This window comes from Arvicanthis niloticus, chromosome 25, assembly GCF_011762505.2.
Source record: "Arvicanthis niloticus isolate mArvNil1 chromosome 25, mArvNil1.pat.X, whole genome shotgun sequence".
Classification (NCBI taxonomy): Eukaryota; Metazoa; Chordata; class Mammalia; order Rodentia; family Muridae; genus Arvicanthis; species Arvicanthis niloticus.
The window spans coordinates 23,056,553-23,072,275 of record NC_133433.1 but is presented as its reverse complement, the minus strand read 5'-3'; the positions used below and the strand labels follow the sequence as shown (position 1 = coordinate 23,072,275).

Sequence of the window (15,723 nt, the reverse complement as noted above, 5' to 3'; positions counted from 1 at the left end):
TCGCTTGATTTTGACGAAGGAGCTAAAACTATCCAGTGGGGGGAAAAAGACAGCATCCTCAACAAATGGTGCTGGTTCAACTGGCAGTCAACATGTAGAAGAATGCAAATTGATCCATTCTTATCTCCCTGTACAAAGTTTACTTCCAAGTAGACCAAGGACCTCCACATAAAACCAGATACACAGAATTTAATAGAAGAGGAAGTGGGGGTAAAGCCTCCAACACATGGGCACAGGGAAAAAGTGCCTGAACACCAATGGCTTACGCTCTAAGATCAACAATAGGCAAATGGGACCTCATAAAATTTCAAAGCTGCTGTAAGGCAAAGGACACCATCAATAGGACAAAACGGCAACCAACAGATAGGGAAAAGGTCTTTACCAATCCTACATTTGATAGAGGGCTAGTATCCAACATACACAAAGAACTTAAGAAGATAAACTCCAGAGAACCAAATAACCCTATTTAAAAATGAGGAAGAGAGCTAAACAGAGAATTCTCAACTGAGGAAATGGCCGAAAAGCACCTAAAGAAATGTTCAACATCTTTAGTCATCAGGTATGGGATTGTAGTGTGTATTTGGGGGGGTGTCTGTTGTTAGGTTGAAGTGTGGATCCCACGTCTGCCCACCACCCCCAAGGGACTAGGTCTGTGGCTCAGAGAGGCAGAGGCGCAGGAAGTTGACTGTGTTCATGCTACATCAGACATCTGGCTATGTGAAGCCAAGACGAAATGGGGCAGACGGGCTTCCCCCTTCGGCCCTCAGCTGAAGGGGGAAGAGTTCTGGTCATGGCTGGCTCGGCTTGGCTGCTTGAGTTTGGGGCCTCCATGGCTGGAAATGTAGAGAGGTCATCCACAGGAGATTATTCAGTGGCTCGGGAGTTGAAAACCTTCTCCATGGTTCCCAACGGCAGGTCCCAAGAAACAGAAATATTGTCCATAGTCTTAAGATATTTATTGTCATGGTGGAAAATGGATGAAACTGTACCCCAGTATTTTCAGGGTGGACCTGAGGTTAAATACCTTTTGCAAAGAGGAGGATCTGGGAAGGATTGTTTAATTGGCTTACCCTTTGGCCTTTAGATATCTCATTAATATGGAGATCTGTCTTGAGGCTCTGTGGCCTGTAGTCTCACTCTCTACCTGTGGAGGGGCTAGTGGGGGTGTTGTCCTACATGTCTGAAAGACACAGATCAATGGAGGTCTTCATCCTCATGTCAGGAGCCTGGAGTCTGGGAGCATGGTGAAATTCATGCTGTCTCTTGCAGGGAAACCTGTGGAGTCTCCAACCTGCCGGGTCTCTGACCATTTCCAGCTGGTGCTCAACCAGAAAACATGCTGTCCTTTCACGGTTCTACAGTCAGGGAAATGAAAATCAAAACGACCCTGAGATTCCACCTCACACCAGTCAGAATGGCTAAGTTCAAAAACTTAGGTGATAGCAGATGCTGGTGAGGATGTGGAGAAAGAGAACACTCCTCCATTGCTGGTAGGATTGCAAGATGGTACAACCACTCCAGAAATCAGCCTGGCAGTTCCTTAGAAAATTAGACATAGTACTACCTTGAGGACCCAGCTATATCACTCCTGGGCATATACCCAGAAGATGTTCCAATATGTAATAAGGACATATGCTCCACTATGTTCATAGCAGCCATATTTATAATAGCCAGAAGCTGGAAACAACCCAGATGTCCCTCAACAGAAGAATGGATACAGAAAATGTGGTACATTTACACAGTGGAATACTACTCAGCTATTAAAAACAATGACTTCAAGAAATTTGTAGGCAAATGGATGGACCTTGAAAATATCATCCCGAGTGAGGTAACCCAGTCAAAAAGAACACACATGCTATGTACTCACTGATGTGTGGATATTAGCCCAAAAGTTTGGAATACTGAAGATACAATTCACAGACCACATGAAGCTCAAGAAGAAGGAAGACCAGTGTGGGTGCTTTAGTGCTTCTCAGAAGGGGAAACCAAATATTCAAGGCAGGAAATACGGAGACAAAGTGTGGAGCAGAGACTGAAGGAAAGGCCATCCAGAGACTGCCCCACCTGGTGATCCATCCCATATACAATCACCAAACCCAGACACTACTATAGATGCCAAGAAGTGCTTGCTGACAGGAGCCTGACATAGCTGTCTCCTGAGAGGCTCTGTCAGAACCTGACAAATATAGAAGCAGATGCTCACAGCCAACCACTGGACTGATCATGGGGTCTGCAATGGAAAAGTTGGAGAAGAGAATAAAGGAGCTGAGGGAGCTTGCAGCCCCATTGGGCAAGCAACAACGTCAACCAGCCAGACCCCCCAGAGCTCCTGGGGACTGGACCACCAACCAAAGAGTACACATGGTGGGACCCATGGCTCTGGCCACATATGTGGTGGAGAATGGCCTTGTTAGATGTCAGTGAGAGGAGCAGCCCTTGGGTCTGTGGGTGTTTGATGCCCCAGTGTAGGGGAATGCCGGGGCAGGGCAGAAAAGCAGGAGTTTGTGGAGGGGCATCCTCTCAGAGGCAAGGCGATGAGGAATGGAGTAGGAGTTTTCCGGAGGGGAGACGGGCTTAGCTAATCCAGTATGAACAGTCTTTTAGGAAAGTAGTCATCCGGCATGAATGCTTAAGGGGAAGAAAGCTCTGGTGGACAGTCTCTGCACACACTGTCAACACCCACATATGGATCAGAAGGGAAAGCATTGCCATTTCCCTCTAAGCTTTACCCCTGAGGAGAAGACTTCACCATTCCTTCATCAGTTTGAGGCTATGGAGTCCTTGATATGGTCATGACCTTGTCTACATTACATATTCACTCATGTAAGTCCTTTCATTCTGTTTTATTTTTATTGCCCTTACAATTTTGAGACAAAAGTATTAAAATTATTTTTAATGCAAATATAAAGAGCTTTCTCTAGAAAGCTAAAAAGAACCTATGACTATCTCTGTCTTTAAAAAAGAAAAGAGCAGCCAGCCAGGCAGTGGTGGCACATGCCTTTAATCCTAAAACATGGAAGACAGAGGTAGGTAGATCTCTGTGAGTTCAAGGCTAGCTGTCCCTTCAGAGCTAGTTCCGTGACAACCAAGGGAAAAAAAAAAACAAAAAACAAAAAACAAAAAAAAAACCCTATCTTAAAAAAAAGAAAAGGAAAGGGAGGAGGGAAGGAGGGAGTGAGAAGGGAAGGAAGGAAGGAAGGAAGGAAGGAAGGAAGGAAGGAAGGAAGGAAGGAAGGAAGGAAGGAAGGAAAGAAGGAAGGAAGGAAGGAAGGAAAGAAAACTGAACTAGTTTCTGTCCAGGCCAGCTGGACAATCAAGTGGGACCCTTAGACCCTGTGGAGAGGACTGAGATGTGTGAGAAAAATAAGGAGGCACAGCAAGTCAAGAAGTCTGATAAATATGGAAAAAATTTTCTTGTTCACACAGGTTATATACTCTGAAAACAGGATATGGGGAGGGGTAGGAAAGGAAACAGGGCTTTGCAGGTGGAGGAAGGTAGCTGCAGCTATGGGGTCTAACTAGGTTATACCTGTTGTTCTCACAAAGCCTGGCCATTACCAGGGGTTCTAAAAACACCTATCTAGCAGGATGTTGGCTAAATCTAGAGATCAGGAGGAAGGGTTACTAAGGTGGGTTGCTATGAGGCCTTGTTTGAAGTTCTGAGAACTGACAAGCGAATGATGGAAGGTAAGCAGAAAGAAGAATAGGAGACAGGAGAGCCAAGGGTGAGTGTTTGCCAAGAGTAAGGCCTTGCCATGACTTCCCACAAGTTTCTCTCCAAAGTAGGCCAAAATAGGATACATTTTGGTATATTAATGAAAGAAAATTCCATTTATACCTCTGTTGTCTCCAGTATGTTTTGTTTTCTTTCAACAAAGAATTTCTTTAAGAAGCAAGTAATTTGATGAGTTACAGAGGTAGGGGATACGGGGAAGGGAAGATAATAGATTCAAAATAATTTTAATTTTCTCTGGTAAATATATTCTGCCTTTAAACCTAAAGCCTGGGTATGATTTTTGTCCCCTGAGGTGAAAAAGAAGTATATCTAGTGATTCATTTACAAAGAGACAATATTTACTCTTGTGTTTCAAAAGAAATGCATTTTAAGTGAGCAGATAGGTATATTACTTGAATGATGTTATATTCTCAATTCTGGAAGCATCTGGAGAAAAACAGTGTAATTCAAAGTCTCATTTTCCCCAGAGGAACAATTTTATAATCAGATGGCTAACTAGGAAATGTTCACAGTTAGAGACAATGAAGCTGGAAAGGAGGAAAACAGGCTGGGAGGCTGGAGATGGGAGGAGAGAGGAGCCAGGCGCTCTCCTGACCTACTGCAATTTGGCTTTCTTTTTTTGTTGTTCGAATGAATATCAAATTCAAGGAGGCACAATTACAAGTTCTCATAAAAAAATGTTATGAGTAGTATTTTTAATATTGATTTTTCTCCTGTCTGAGGCTTCCGGCAGAAGCTTTCAGAAGAGCTCAGGATGATGCCATCATGGTCAGTCATTTGGAATCTATAAGACTGAATTTAATCAGGACAAATACCACAAATAATCTATATCGATGTGCTTATGAAAAGAAAGTATCATCATCGTCTCATTAGTGGCATTTCCATCACATGTAGTAGCAGGAATAAAGAGACATCATGCACAGAACCACTTGAAAAGAAAGCAACTGTAGTGGTAAAACTCGGGTGTATGGACATGCTTACTAATGAAAGCTTACATGTCATATGACTTGAAATATTAAACCTATACTATTTTAGATGGCCTTAATGTTTAACATGGAACATCAAGGAAAAACAGAATACTTATTAAAGTCATTATAATCAAAATATGCAGAAATCAACACTATGAATACCTAGTCCAGAGGTAGATATTAGATCAAACTCATTCCTTGATGGAAATGAAGGAAAGTCAATCTCTATGTACATTTCTCAACAAAACAATTGGATTTCATTAATTTATAGCTCACTAATCAATTCTGATAAATACTATAGTATTGTACAGTTTACAATGTACATAAAAGTACCGGAAAGATGATTATATCTGAAAGGCTAGAGCAGCCTGAACATGGCAGATGTGGCGCTAATAGGTTTTGCCCTTTATCCTCCCCGCCCCCCCCCCCGCCCCTTCTAAACTGTTAGATTGTTAGATTGCATTCTTTTATTTGGCTCCAGACTCATTCCTAAGACTTATCACCAAGGTCCAATTATCAAAACATCAAGGTCCAGCAATCAAAACTCATTATTTTGACTAACCTAATTAAAATATCTAATCAGAATTTACCAACACTTCCTAGCTCCTTCTAAAACAAACCTCTAATGATGCCTTTGGGAAGAAGTCAGCTAGGCTTACAGACAAGCTCAGACACACACAGTGGAGCCCCTGGGACAGCACAGTCATCCGTCCTCTGGATGATCACAGCTCATGGCTTTCTCTAACCATCACCTCATCTTTCTCTCACTCTCATCTCAGTGGAAACCTCACTGTTCCTGGTTCTTCTTTCAGAGAATCAATATTTATGTATTCCCGGATGGATGGCTTGAGGCCATTCTGCTTTTGTTGTAATTTTAAAATACCTTTACTATTGAGTACAGAACACTAAAACTCATTACTTTGGGGCAGAAGACAAGTTCCAAAGGTCTCTGGTAAAGGTGTGGTTCTTGGTTGTTCGTATTGAGAGGTGCTGTGGACTTGTAAGAGAGGGGGCCTTTGTGAGGCTTTTAAGCCTTTGTGGTTGTGCCCCCCCAGAATGGGACAGTGGAATCTGACCTGTCCTCTCTCTGTTTCCTGGATTAAGTTGACATTTTGCCTTTGTCTTAATTACTATTCTATTGCTGTAAAGAGATACCATGACCAAGGGAACTCATTTAAAAAGGCATTTTATTAGGGTCTGACTTAGAATTTCAGAAAATAGTCCATTATCATGACAACAGAGATCCACTGGGCAGAGAGCGAGAGCGGAAGGGGGTGTGGGGAGAGAGACTGACTGAGACTGGGCCTGACTTGAGTTTCTGAAACCTCAAAGCCTTCTCCCAGTGACCTACATACCTCCTTCAACAAGGTCACACTGTTTAGTCCTTCCCAACAGTGCCACTCCCTGGTAACCAAGCTTTCAAATATATGAGCTAATGGGAATCATTCCTATTCAAACTACCACAATCTTGAAGTAGTAAAACACCCTGTGTGGCCATGACTGACTTTGGGGAGGTGTAACTATGTAACTATGTATGATGACGGAAGAGAGCATGTGTTGTTCTTTGGCAGAAGGAATGAGAGGGTTTCCTTGACATATCATGTTAAGCAATGTTTTGCTGCTGTGCCAATGAGCATGGGTAACAGCTGAATATCTGTGTTTAAGAGTCTTTAATTTAATCTAATTGTATGACAAAAACTGCTACCATCCAGGTCTTTCTTCTCCCTAACTTATCTCTTGTCTTTATTAACCCTTTTGCTGACTTCCCTTGCTGTAATCTTAGAATTTTCGATGGTGAGATCTGACTCAGGATGGAAAGAATTTGTCTGCTGCCCCACTTAGGAAATAATTATGCAGTCCCATCTATAATGGCCTGGTGACCAGGGGTTACAGATTGGCAATTTCTGCTTCCAAATGACAATGCATTACTTGTCACTTCTCAAGCCTAAGCCATTCATATCAAGCCTGGGAGTTGACATTTTAAAAAATAGATTTTCCCCTGTGTTTTCTTCCCATCAGATTTGCTTGTGTTATTTCTGAGAAAAGTGCCTTGGAAAAGAAATATTGGTTGAGTAACCAGAACATTACTCAGATGGAACACGATGCTGGCTGAATGGACACTTAGATGGTAAGAAAATGTAGAGTGGGGGTGACTGAAGGAAGGATAGAGGAAAATTTGAAAATGTGGTCAAACAAAACAAGACTGTCTAAAAACTGAAAAGTAATTTTTGAAAGTGTGTCTCTACCTCAGATTGAATCCCAACATCTGACATTATAATAGACCTTCCCTGTATGCAGAATAAAGACATGTGTCTAACTAATGTTCCAAGACAAGCTTAAAGATGGGAACCCAACATCTTCTAATGGGAACAATCTAAATGAACATCAATGGGAATAAATGAAATGTAAACATAAATAAGGATAGCGTATGTATGGAAACCATATTGGAGAAAAGAGAACAATCAAATTATGTATAGATTGAAATAAATGATAGAATACCGATAAGCGCTTTCCTCAGCTGTTGCCAAGGTGCTCGGTCCTTCCGAGGAAACTAAGGCCCCGTTAGGGTGAGGTCCTCACTTCACCGTGCCAGCAGTCCACAACATGGCTTCCTTCTGTCTCCGAGCTCACCTGCATCTACTCTGCCCTCGTCCAGCACAACAAGGAGGTGACGGTCACAGAGGATGAGATCAATGCCTTCATTAAAGCAGCTGGTGTCAATGGCGAACCTTTCTAACCTGGCTTGTTTGCAAAGGCTCTGGCCAATATCACCATTGGGGGCCTCATCTGTAATGGAGAGGCTGGAGAGCACACTCCAGCAGCTGAAGCTGCGCCTGCTGATGGTCCTCCTCTGTCCACTGCTGCTGCCGCAACCAAGGAGAAGAAAGTGGAAGCAAAGATGGAAGAATCTGAGGAGTCAGAAGATGACATGGGCTTTGGTCTTTTTGACTAAACTGCTTTTGTTAACATGTCCAATAAAGGGCTGGACCTGAAAAGAAAAGAATACAGATGAGCAGAGCGGGGCCGGAGAGATGATTCACAAGTTATGAGCACAGCTGCTCCAGATCTGGATTCAATTCCCACAACCACAAGGCAGTGGCTCACAATTGTTTCATGCCCTCTTATTGTCCTTTGTGGGTACCAAGTACAGAGATACATGCAGGAAAAAAAATACCCCAACACGTAAAATGAGAGCTATACAGAGAGCTCATACATAGCCATAAAGTGCATTCCAGCGAGCTGTAAAGTGGCCCACTTCTCACAAGAGATGCTTCTGGGTAATCAGTGTCAGATGTAACTTAAGGTGGGATTAAAGGGACTTTAGTTTTGTTACTGCTCCCCTCTTGAACAAACAGGATAAGCAATGTAACATATTACATATGTTACATATGTAATGTATTACAGGATAAGCAATATAAGAACATAATATAGTTTTGTTTTGTTTTATTCTTTATGGTGGATACTGGGTGTTTTTAACTTTATCTTTCACATCTTTGTAAATTTTAAATACATAGAAATTATTATTCAAAATAATGATAATAATATACTCCATGGATTGGTGCAATTTGCAGTATTTTGTTTGGACTGACGTATTGAGAAAGAGTGGTAAGCCAGTCTGCATCAGCTGAGGAGATGTCCCTGCTTCTTGAGCTAGGCCTGAAGAATTTCATAGTGCTGTGTAGGCTGGAGACTGTGAGGGCAGACTTAAGTGTAAGAGACCCCTAGATTCCACAGCTCAACAAATAAAGGCCCAGGCACAAAAGTCCCATAGAAGGAAGGTAAAAATCTTGGGCCTTTAACTTACAGGCTGAATCACCAGAGCCTGTGTTTGAAACACCCAAGCTCCTGTTTACCCTGCCACACACAAAGCCTCTCTCCACCTTTGGAGCAAAATGCTAAACTATCTTAAAATTCCCAAAGTTACCTGAAGACCCAGCTATACCACTCTTAGGCATATACCCAAAAGATGCCTCACCATGCCACAGGGGCATGTGTTCCACTATGTTCATACCGGCCTTTATTTATGATAGCCAGAAGCTAGAAACAACCCAGATGTCCCACAACAGAAGAATGGATACAGAAAATGTGCTTCATTTGCACAATGGAATCCTACTCAGCTAGCTATTAAGAATGAGGACATCCTGAGTTTTGCAGGCAAATGGATGGAACTAGAAAATATCATCCTGAGTGTGGTAACTCAGACCCAAAAGGACTTGCATGGTACGTACTCACTAATAAGTGGATATTAGCCAAAAAAAAAAAAAAAAAGTACAGAATACCCAGGTTACAATCCACAGAACTCAGGAAGGTTAACAAGCCAGAGGGCCCAAGTGAGGATGCCTCAATCCCACTTGGAAGGGAGAAAGAAAGCAGTCATGGGTGGGGTGGGGAGAGGGAGGGAGGGATGGACCTGGTTGGGAGAGAGGACAGGGGCAAAAAGGGGGACATGATCAGGTATGGAGAAGGAACAGGATTGAAGCCCTGAGAGCCAGCAGAAAAAAATGAAAACAGGCAACCTCAGGAGATAGGTGGGGTGGACACTCTAGACTGTACCAGAGACTTGGGAGGTGAGAGACTTTCAGAACTCAGAAGAAGGGACCTTAAATGAAATACCCTACAGTAGAGAGAGGGAACTTGTAGAGCCCACCTCCAGTAAAAAGATGGGACATCAAGTGGAGGGATGGGGTTGCCATCCCACAGTCAAATCTTTGACCCAGAATTGTTCCTGTCTGAAATAACTGCAGGGACAAGAATGGAGAAGAGACTGAGTCAAAGGAGGTCCAGTGACCAGCCCAGATTGGGATCCAGATCAAGGGGAGGATCCAAGGCCTGACACTATTACTGATGCTGTGGTGTGCTCAAGAGCCTAGCATGGCTGCCCTCTGAGAGGCCTAACAAGCAACTGAAAGGATATTTACACCCAACCAATGGACAAAAGCCAGGACCCATGTGGTTGAATTAGGCAAAAGCTAGAGGAAGCTGAGGGGGGAGGGTAACCCCATAAAAAGATCAGTAGTCTCCGATACCCTGGACCCCTGAGATCTCTCAGACTCAGAGCCACCAACCAGACAGCATAGACCAGCTGATATGAAGCCCCAAACACATATACAGCAGAGGACTACTTGGTTTGATCTGGCCTCAGTGGGAGAGGATGCACCTGGCCCTAGAGAAACTTGAGGCCCCAGGAAGTGGGAAGGTCTAGTAGGGACATCCTTTTGGGGTTGGGGAAGGAGGTATGGGATGAGGAATGAGTGGACCAGGAGGGGAATGGTGACTGGACTGTGAAAAAAAAGATTAAGGAATATAGACTGATAAAAAAAAATGAAACAAAATCATTCTTGTTCCTGATACCCATTTATGGTGAATGGCTTCTGTCACTCCCCATGATGAGGATTTAGCTAGTGACTTTGATAACACTTGGAAAATAAAGCTTTGTAAGTGCACTCAAGCCACCAACTTCAGAAGCATTTTGTCCCAATCGGAATATGAGAATGCCCTTCCAATAAAGATGCAGCAGCACGGGGTGATTTTTCTATCCGAGCCTTTGATATGGCCTGTGTTATCTTCTAACCTCAAATCCCAGCCTGTGAGAAACTGTGGATTTGAGTTAGTGAGTAAATGAGTGGGTGGTGCTCGTGGAAACAAACATAAAACGTTAAATCTATTTTAACTTTTAAAATAAAAACTATTTCCTTTACTTTCAGAGTGGAAGAGGAAAAAAAAAAAGACAAATCAGAAAAACATGAAGCATGAAGCACGCTTTATAGAACTTGTGTGTACTGTCAGTAGGATTTCCGCGGCGTCAGCCAATGGAGTGTTCATAGTCAAGCTGTCTGAGATTCCGCCCCAGCTCCATGATCCCATCCTGCCTCACTACAAAAGCGAAATGAGGCCAGACCTGTTCTTATCATCTAGGATTCCTGGGGGAAGACGAGGCGTCGTTTATGGCTTTGAGGTAAATTGTGTGGCTTTCATTAGCATTAATGGGAGCACTTCACATAAAAAGAACACACTCCGGGTTTTTAACTGTTTGAATGATGATCTGCACAAAGCCGGAAGAGCCTTTCTGATTTCCGCAGCTCTGCCCACAGCGGCCGCACTTGGATTCCGAAGCACAGTAGGCTGTCCTTTTAAGACGCTTTGTCCATTTAGTCACTTTAGAATGCCTGTGCAGAGAAAGATGTTCTGGAAACGTAGCACCCGGCACGGGTTGTCGCTCCAACATGGACGGTGAAAGCTTTCAGGCAGCCCTCTTGTTGCAACCTTTCTTGTGAAAAGAAAGACTCCGCTAATTGAAAAAGCAACTTGAGGCTCTGCTTTTCTTTCTCTCTTTCAGTTTTTTCTTTCTTCTTCCTTTTTTTTTATTCAAAAAAAAAAAAAAAAAAAACCTGGTATCTTCAAAGCAAAAGCAAACCAACAGTATCGCTCTTGTGTCTGGACAGGCTGGAGAAAACCTGCTGAAATATGTGGACCCAATAAGCGGACATACTTTCCTCCTATATTTAACAAAGAAACAGAATCCCACTTATTCATTCACTCGTGTGTGTGTCTGTGTGTGTGTGTGTGTGTGTGTGTGTGTGTGTGTGTGTGTTTATGCCACTTGTATGTATATTTATGTGTGTCCATCCATGAAGAACAACTGCAAGTGTCACTCTTCAGGTGCTATCCACCTTGAGTTTGGGGAAAGGGTCTCTCTGTTGGGCCTGGGGCTCACTGCCTAGGCTAAGATGGCTGACCAGTGAGACCCAGGAATCTGGCTGTCTGCACCTCCCCAGTGCTGGGAATACAAGTGTGCATCCAAAGCCAGCTTGTTCCAGAACATCAGGTCTGGATTGTGACCCCTTTGGGGGGTTGAACAATAAAGAGAAAAAATGAGGAGTGGGGGGTATCTGTACACGTGTCAAGACACAAATATTGTTTTATATTCTCAGACTGTATGTTTGCAATGAGTCGTAACTGGAGTTTGTGACTGGTAGTAAAATCACAGCAGTCACCTATCAGATATCCTGCATATCAGATATTTACATTATGATTTATAACAGTAGTAAAATTATCGTTATGAAGTAGCAATGAAAATAATTTTATGGTGTGGGAGGGGGAGTCACCACAGCATGTGGAACTGTTCCAAAGGGTCACAGCATTAGGAAGGTTGAAAACCACCGTTCTAGAGGGCTCTGGGAATCAAACTCAGTAACTTGTGTTTGAAAGGAAAGTTTTTTTACAAGAAGCGCTTTCTCCCCAGCTCCAAGATGGAGGCCAAGCAAAAGTGGAGGCCTGCAAGGCTGTGGGAAGCTAAGGGAGCCCCAGGGAGGCTCAGAGTGTGTTGCAGCTGACCTGTCCATCCTCTTCGAGACATACTAGAAGCAAGGTCAGCTGTGGGACAAGCACTTCTAGTCAAGAAGACATTCCCAACCCCAGTGTTTGACCTGTAGTGGTCCTATTGCCTGTAGGCTGAAAGGGAAATGAGAGGGCAGTGTGGTTTTAAGATAGTCTTAAATCTATGAAATAGTCTTAGTCTATGAAATCGCTGGACATGTCCCATATTACAAATATTCTTACCATAAAAGTATGGATTCAGTAATGATTCCTAAGAAAAGATGAAGAGTGGGGAATATCTGTACCCACGTTAAGAGACAAACATTTATATTCCCAGACTGTAAGTTTGCAATGAGTTGTAACAGGAGTTTGTGTCTGGTAATAAAATCAGACAGCAAAATGTATAGAGGAACTGTCTATTGTGCGGACTGCCAGGGTGGAAAAGCAGCTCTTACCTCTGTTTGTGGAGCTTAAGTGCTACCTGAGAAAGTCAACCAGGCAGATTAACACATTAATCAGCAAGTAACTCTCCCAAAGTAAGCTGATGTCCTGTGTTTTGATGTATCTACTCATTATGCAAACCACTTACCAGACTGAGGTGCCAGTTTCAAGGTGGGGGTGGAACAGGCGCCTGTTGTGCCCAGTGGGCTGGGCACTCACTCCATCTGCCTACATGTCTGAGAGACGGGACTTCCCAACACTGGTTTTCTTCCTCCCAGTTCACTATAAATAAAGTGCAGGTCCCATGTCCAGACAGTATCTACTGTAGTCAAGTCTATTGTACACCTTGATCCTGCTCTTTGGGGTCAATGGCTGTGTCTGACTCTGCCCCTAGAGTCTCCAACTGTCTGTTACACTGGCTGCTACTTAACTGCTCCACTATTAAATTATAAACTTGATCCCTTATCTGTGTCAACAGATTTAGGGTTTAATATTCAGCTTTCAAAACACCCAGTCTTCCCTTGTTCCCTAACCTCTCCATACTCTCCCTGTACTTGCTTGGATTCAGCTTACAGGGTTAGTTCATCCTCAGTGTCAGGCTGCCAAATTCCTGTCACATCTTTCCCCTTGACTTTCTCACATCGGGATCTTTTACCTCACCTTTTTAAACTATATCCCTTCTTTAGTTTTCAAGTTCTAGACCACTTCCTTCAAAACACCTTCCACACATTGAAATGTCCATTCACTTTTTTGAGCAAGAAGTTTATTCTATTCACGTGGCTTTTAGAAAAGAATCTGGATTATAATAGAGTATGCTTAGAAGGAGGAGTGGGTTTTGGTGTTTGCGAATGAGCGTACATACACATGGGAAGTACATGTCTGTGTGTTCCTCCCTGTGGAGCCCAAAGTTGACAATGGAGGTTTTCCTCAATTGTTCTCCACCTTGCTTTTTGAGACAGGTTCAATCTATGAAACTGAAGCTCACAGACTAGGCTAGACTGGCTTTCCAGCAAGCCCTGTCCCTGCCCTCACCACAACCACCAGGGACCCTTCTGCCTTCCCACTAGGATTATAGGTGTTTGTGTGAGTTTTACACATCCAAAGCAGGTCCTTAAGCTTGCACTACAGGTACTCTATTGACTGAGGCATCTCCCTCTACCTCCAGGACAGAGTTTTCTTTGGCATTAATACAGTGATTGGAACACAGTCAGAGATCAATAAGCATTTACTGAATAAATTGATGATAGCACTGCATCTGTGCCCTTCCCTTCCAAGGAGATGCCAGAACGTTAACCGTAACATTTAGTATACAGCAATAGAAGAGGACACAGTATTAGTAGCCTTTCCAATATCATCTACATCCACCATCTATATAACTTTCCTATTGTCCAATAAAACCTACACACTGGATGACACAAATCTGCTTACTAAAACTTCAATTCAGGTCAGACTATGCACATGTTAAAGACAACAACAATGTATGTGGTGAGCATTCGGTAAGACCATCACTAGCTTTTTGGACCTCAGACATCATTCAAACCCAATTTTATGCTGTTTTCTGTTTCATTGTGATTGTAAAAACATCTCGGTGAACAATAAACCTCGTGTGGCTTATGATGCCCCACCAGCAGGACTGCATCTCTAAACCAGGGCAATACATTGACCACCCTCACTTCATAATAAGGCAATATTGTCCAATAAGGTGTGATTAATTCGGAATGCCAGGGGAAAGAATTGAAGGGGCTATTGTTAGGTAATGCTTATATTCTAGATAACCTCCCACAAAGCAACATCCTGTCCAAAGAGAGACTTGTCCTGTGTAAGGAAATGAGACTTTTAATCCCTGAGTGGCCATTAAGTCCCCTTATCATTTAGTTCTGTACTCAGTGTGCTGCGGCAAAGAGCCCCGCCCATTTCCTCACTATGCAGTTCAGTCATTAAGTCATTGTTGAGTGTTTCAAAAGCAGGGAAAATGCTGTCTAAAATCTAGATAAAGCAATACTTTGCATTTTAATCCAGCAGCCTACACCAAAATACCATCTGCTTCATCTGTCCACTCTCTTGCTAGAATGTTTATAGGGGACATCTGTGAGAAGTTTGTTAGCATCATGTAGCCAGTGACTGAAAGGCAACTGGAAAATCTCCCTCTTTGGGGTGTAAAGACTGTTCTGCCCACATGAAGATGGAGGCAATAGTCTGTGGAATCCAAAGCAACAAGCGTTGACATGTGGTGAGTCCCGGAAGTCCAGATAGCTGCAGTTCACCGATAGTCCCAGCCTTTGCCCTCTTTCTTATCTACATGTCTCTTGAGAACAAACTTCTTTCTACTTCCTTTTGAGACAATAAATGCTGCTAATGATTATTAACTTAAAACTGAAAATTAACTGACTAAAGAACAATGGTATTGTGTAGAAAGTTTGTTATGGTGTGAGGGGATATTCCAGTCATAGCCATGTAGAAAAAAACATTTTCTGACCAAGTGGGTGATGTGTGCTACCTTAGTATACTGAAGAGAATGCTTCTGTCACTGGAGAGAAAGAGGCCACCAGAGAGGATATCATGAGGTCTACAGGCCAGAAACTGAGGCAGCCAGGGGAAGGGGGAGGTAGAGAGGTAAAGCACCAGCACTACAGAGGAAGAGAAGAAAGAGTCCTCAGAGAAGTCCATTGAAAGACTTGGGGGGTAGAGGCAGGCATACCACAGTGACTTTAAAGTCAGTTTGTCAACCTAGTGAGTTTCAGAACACCCAAGGTCAGAGAGAGAGAGAGAGAGAGAGAGAGAGAGACAGAGAGAGAGAGAGAGAGAGAGAGAGTGAGTTGGGGGGTGTCTCAAAAAACAAAATGCAAAACAACCTCAAGTCTGGATTCCATGCTCATTTCTGTGATAAGGAAAGCAGCAGAAGCTCAGAACAGTTGAGTTAGAAGGTTGCCTGGGGCTCTACTGACATGAAAAGGTCTAATTTCTCAGCAGAGATGGGTGAGGGAGGAACATGGTGTCACTTAGCTGGTTCTAAGTAATGCTTTATTGATGTGAACACTAAAGAGACCACACACGAGGCCTAACTGCTGCCTCTTTATTGGAATCAAAAGCAACAAGCATTGACATTTGCTGAGGACAGCAAGTCCTGATACCCATACAAAGAAGAACCCTATGAATATTATAGATGTTCCCTTGCCATAGTGGCTGTGACATTCCTTTGTGAGGGAAAACTGGGTTATTTTTCTTTATAAAAAGTTTTTTACATGTAAATTATAAGTCTGA

General features: G+C 43.0%; 1 pseudogene; it reads left to right on the top strand.

Moving 5' to 3' along the window:
- The first annotated feature begins 733 nt into the window (after positions 1 to 733).
- Positions 734 to 7,677, top strand: LOC143438346 (large ribosomal subunit protein P1 pseudogene; annotated as a pseudogene).
- The last annotated feature ends 8,046 nt before the right edge of the window (positions 7,678 to 15,723 follow it).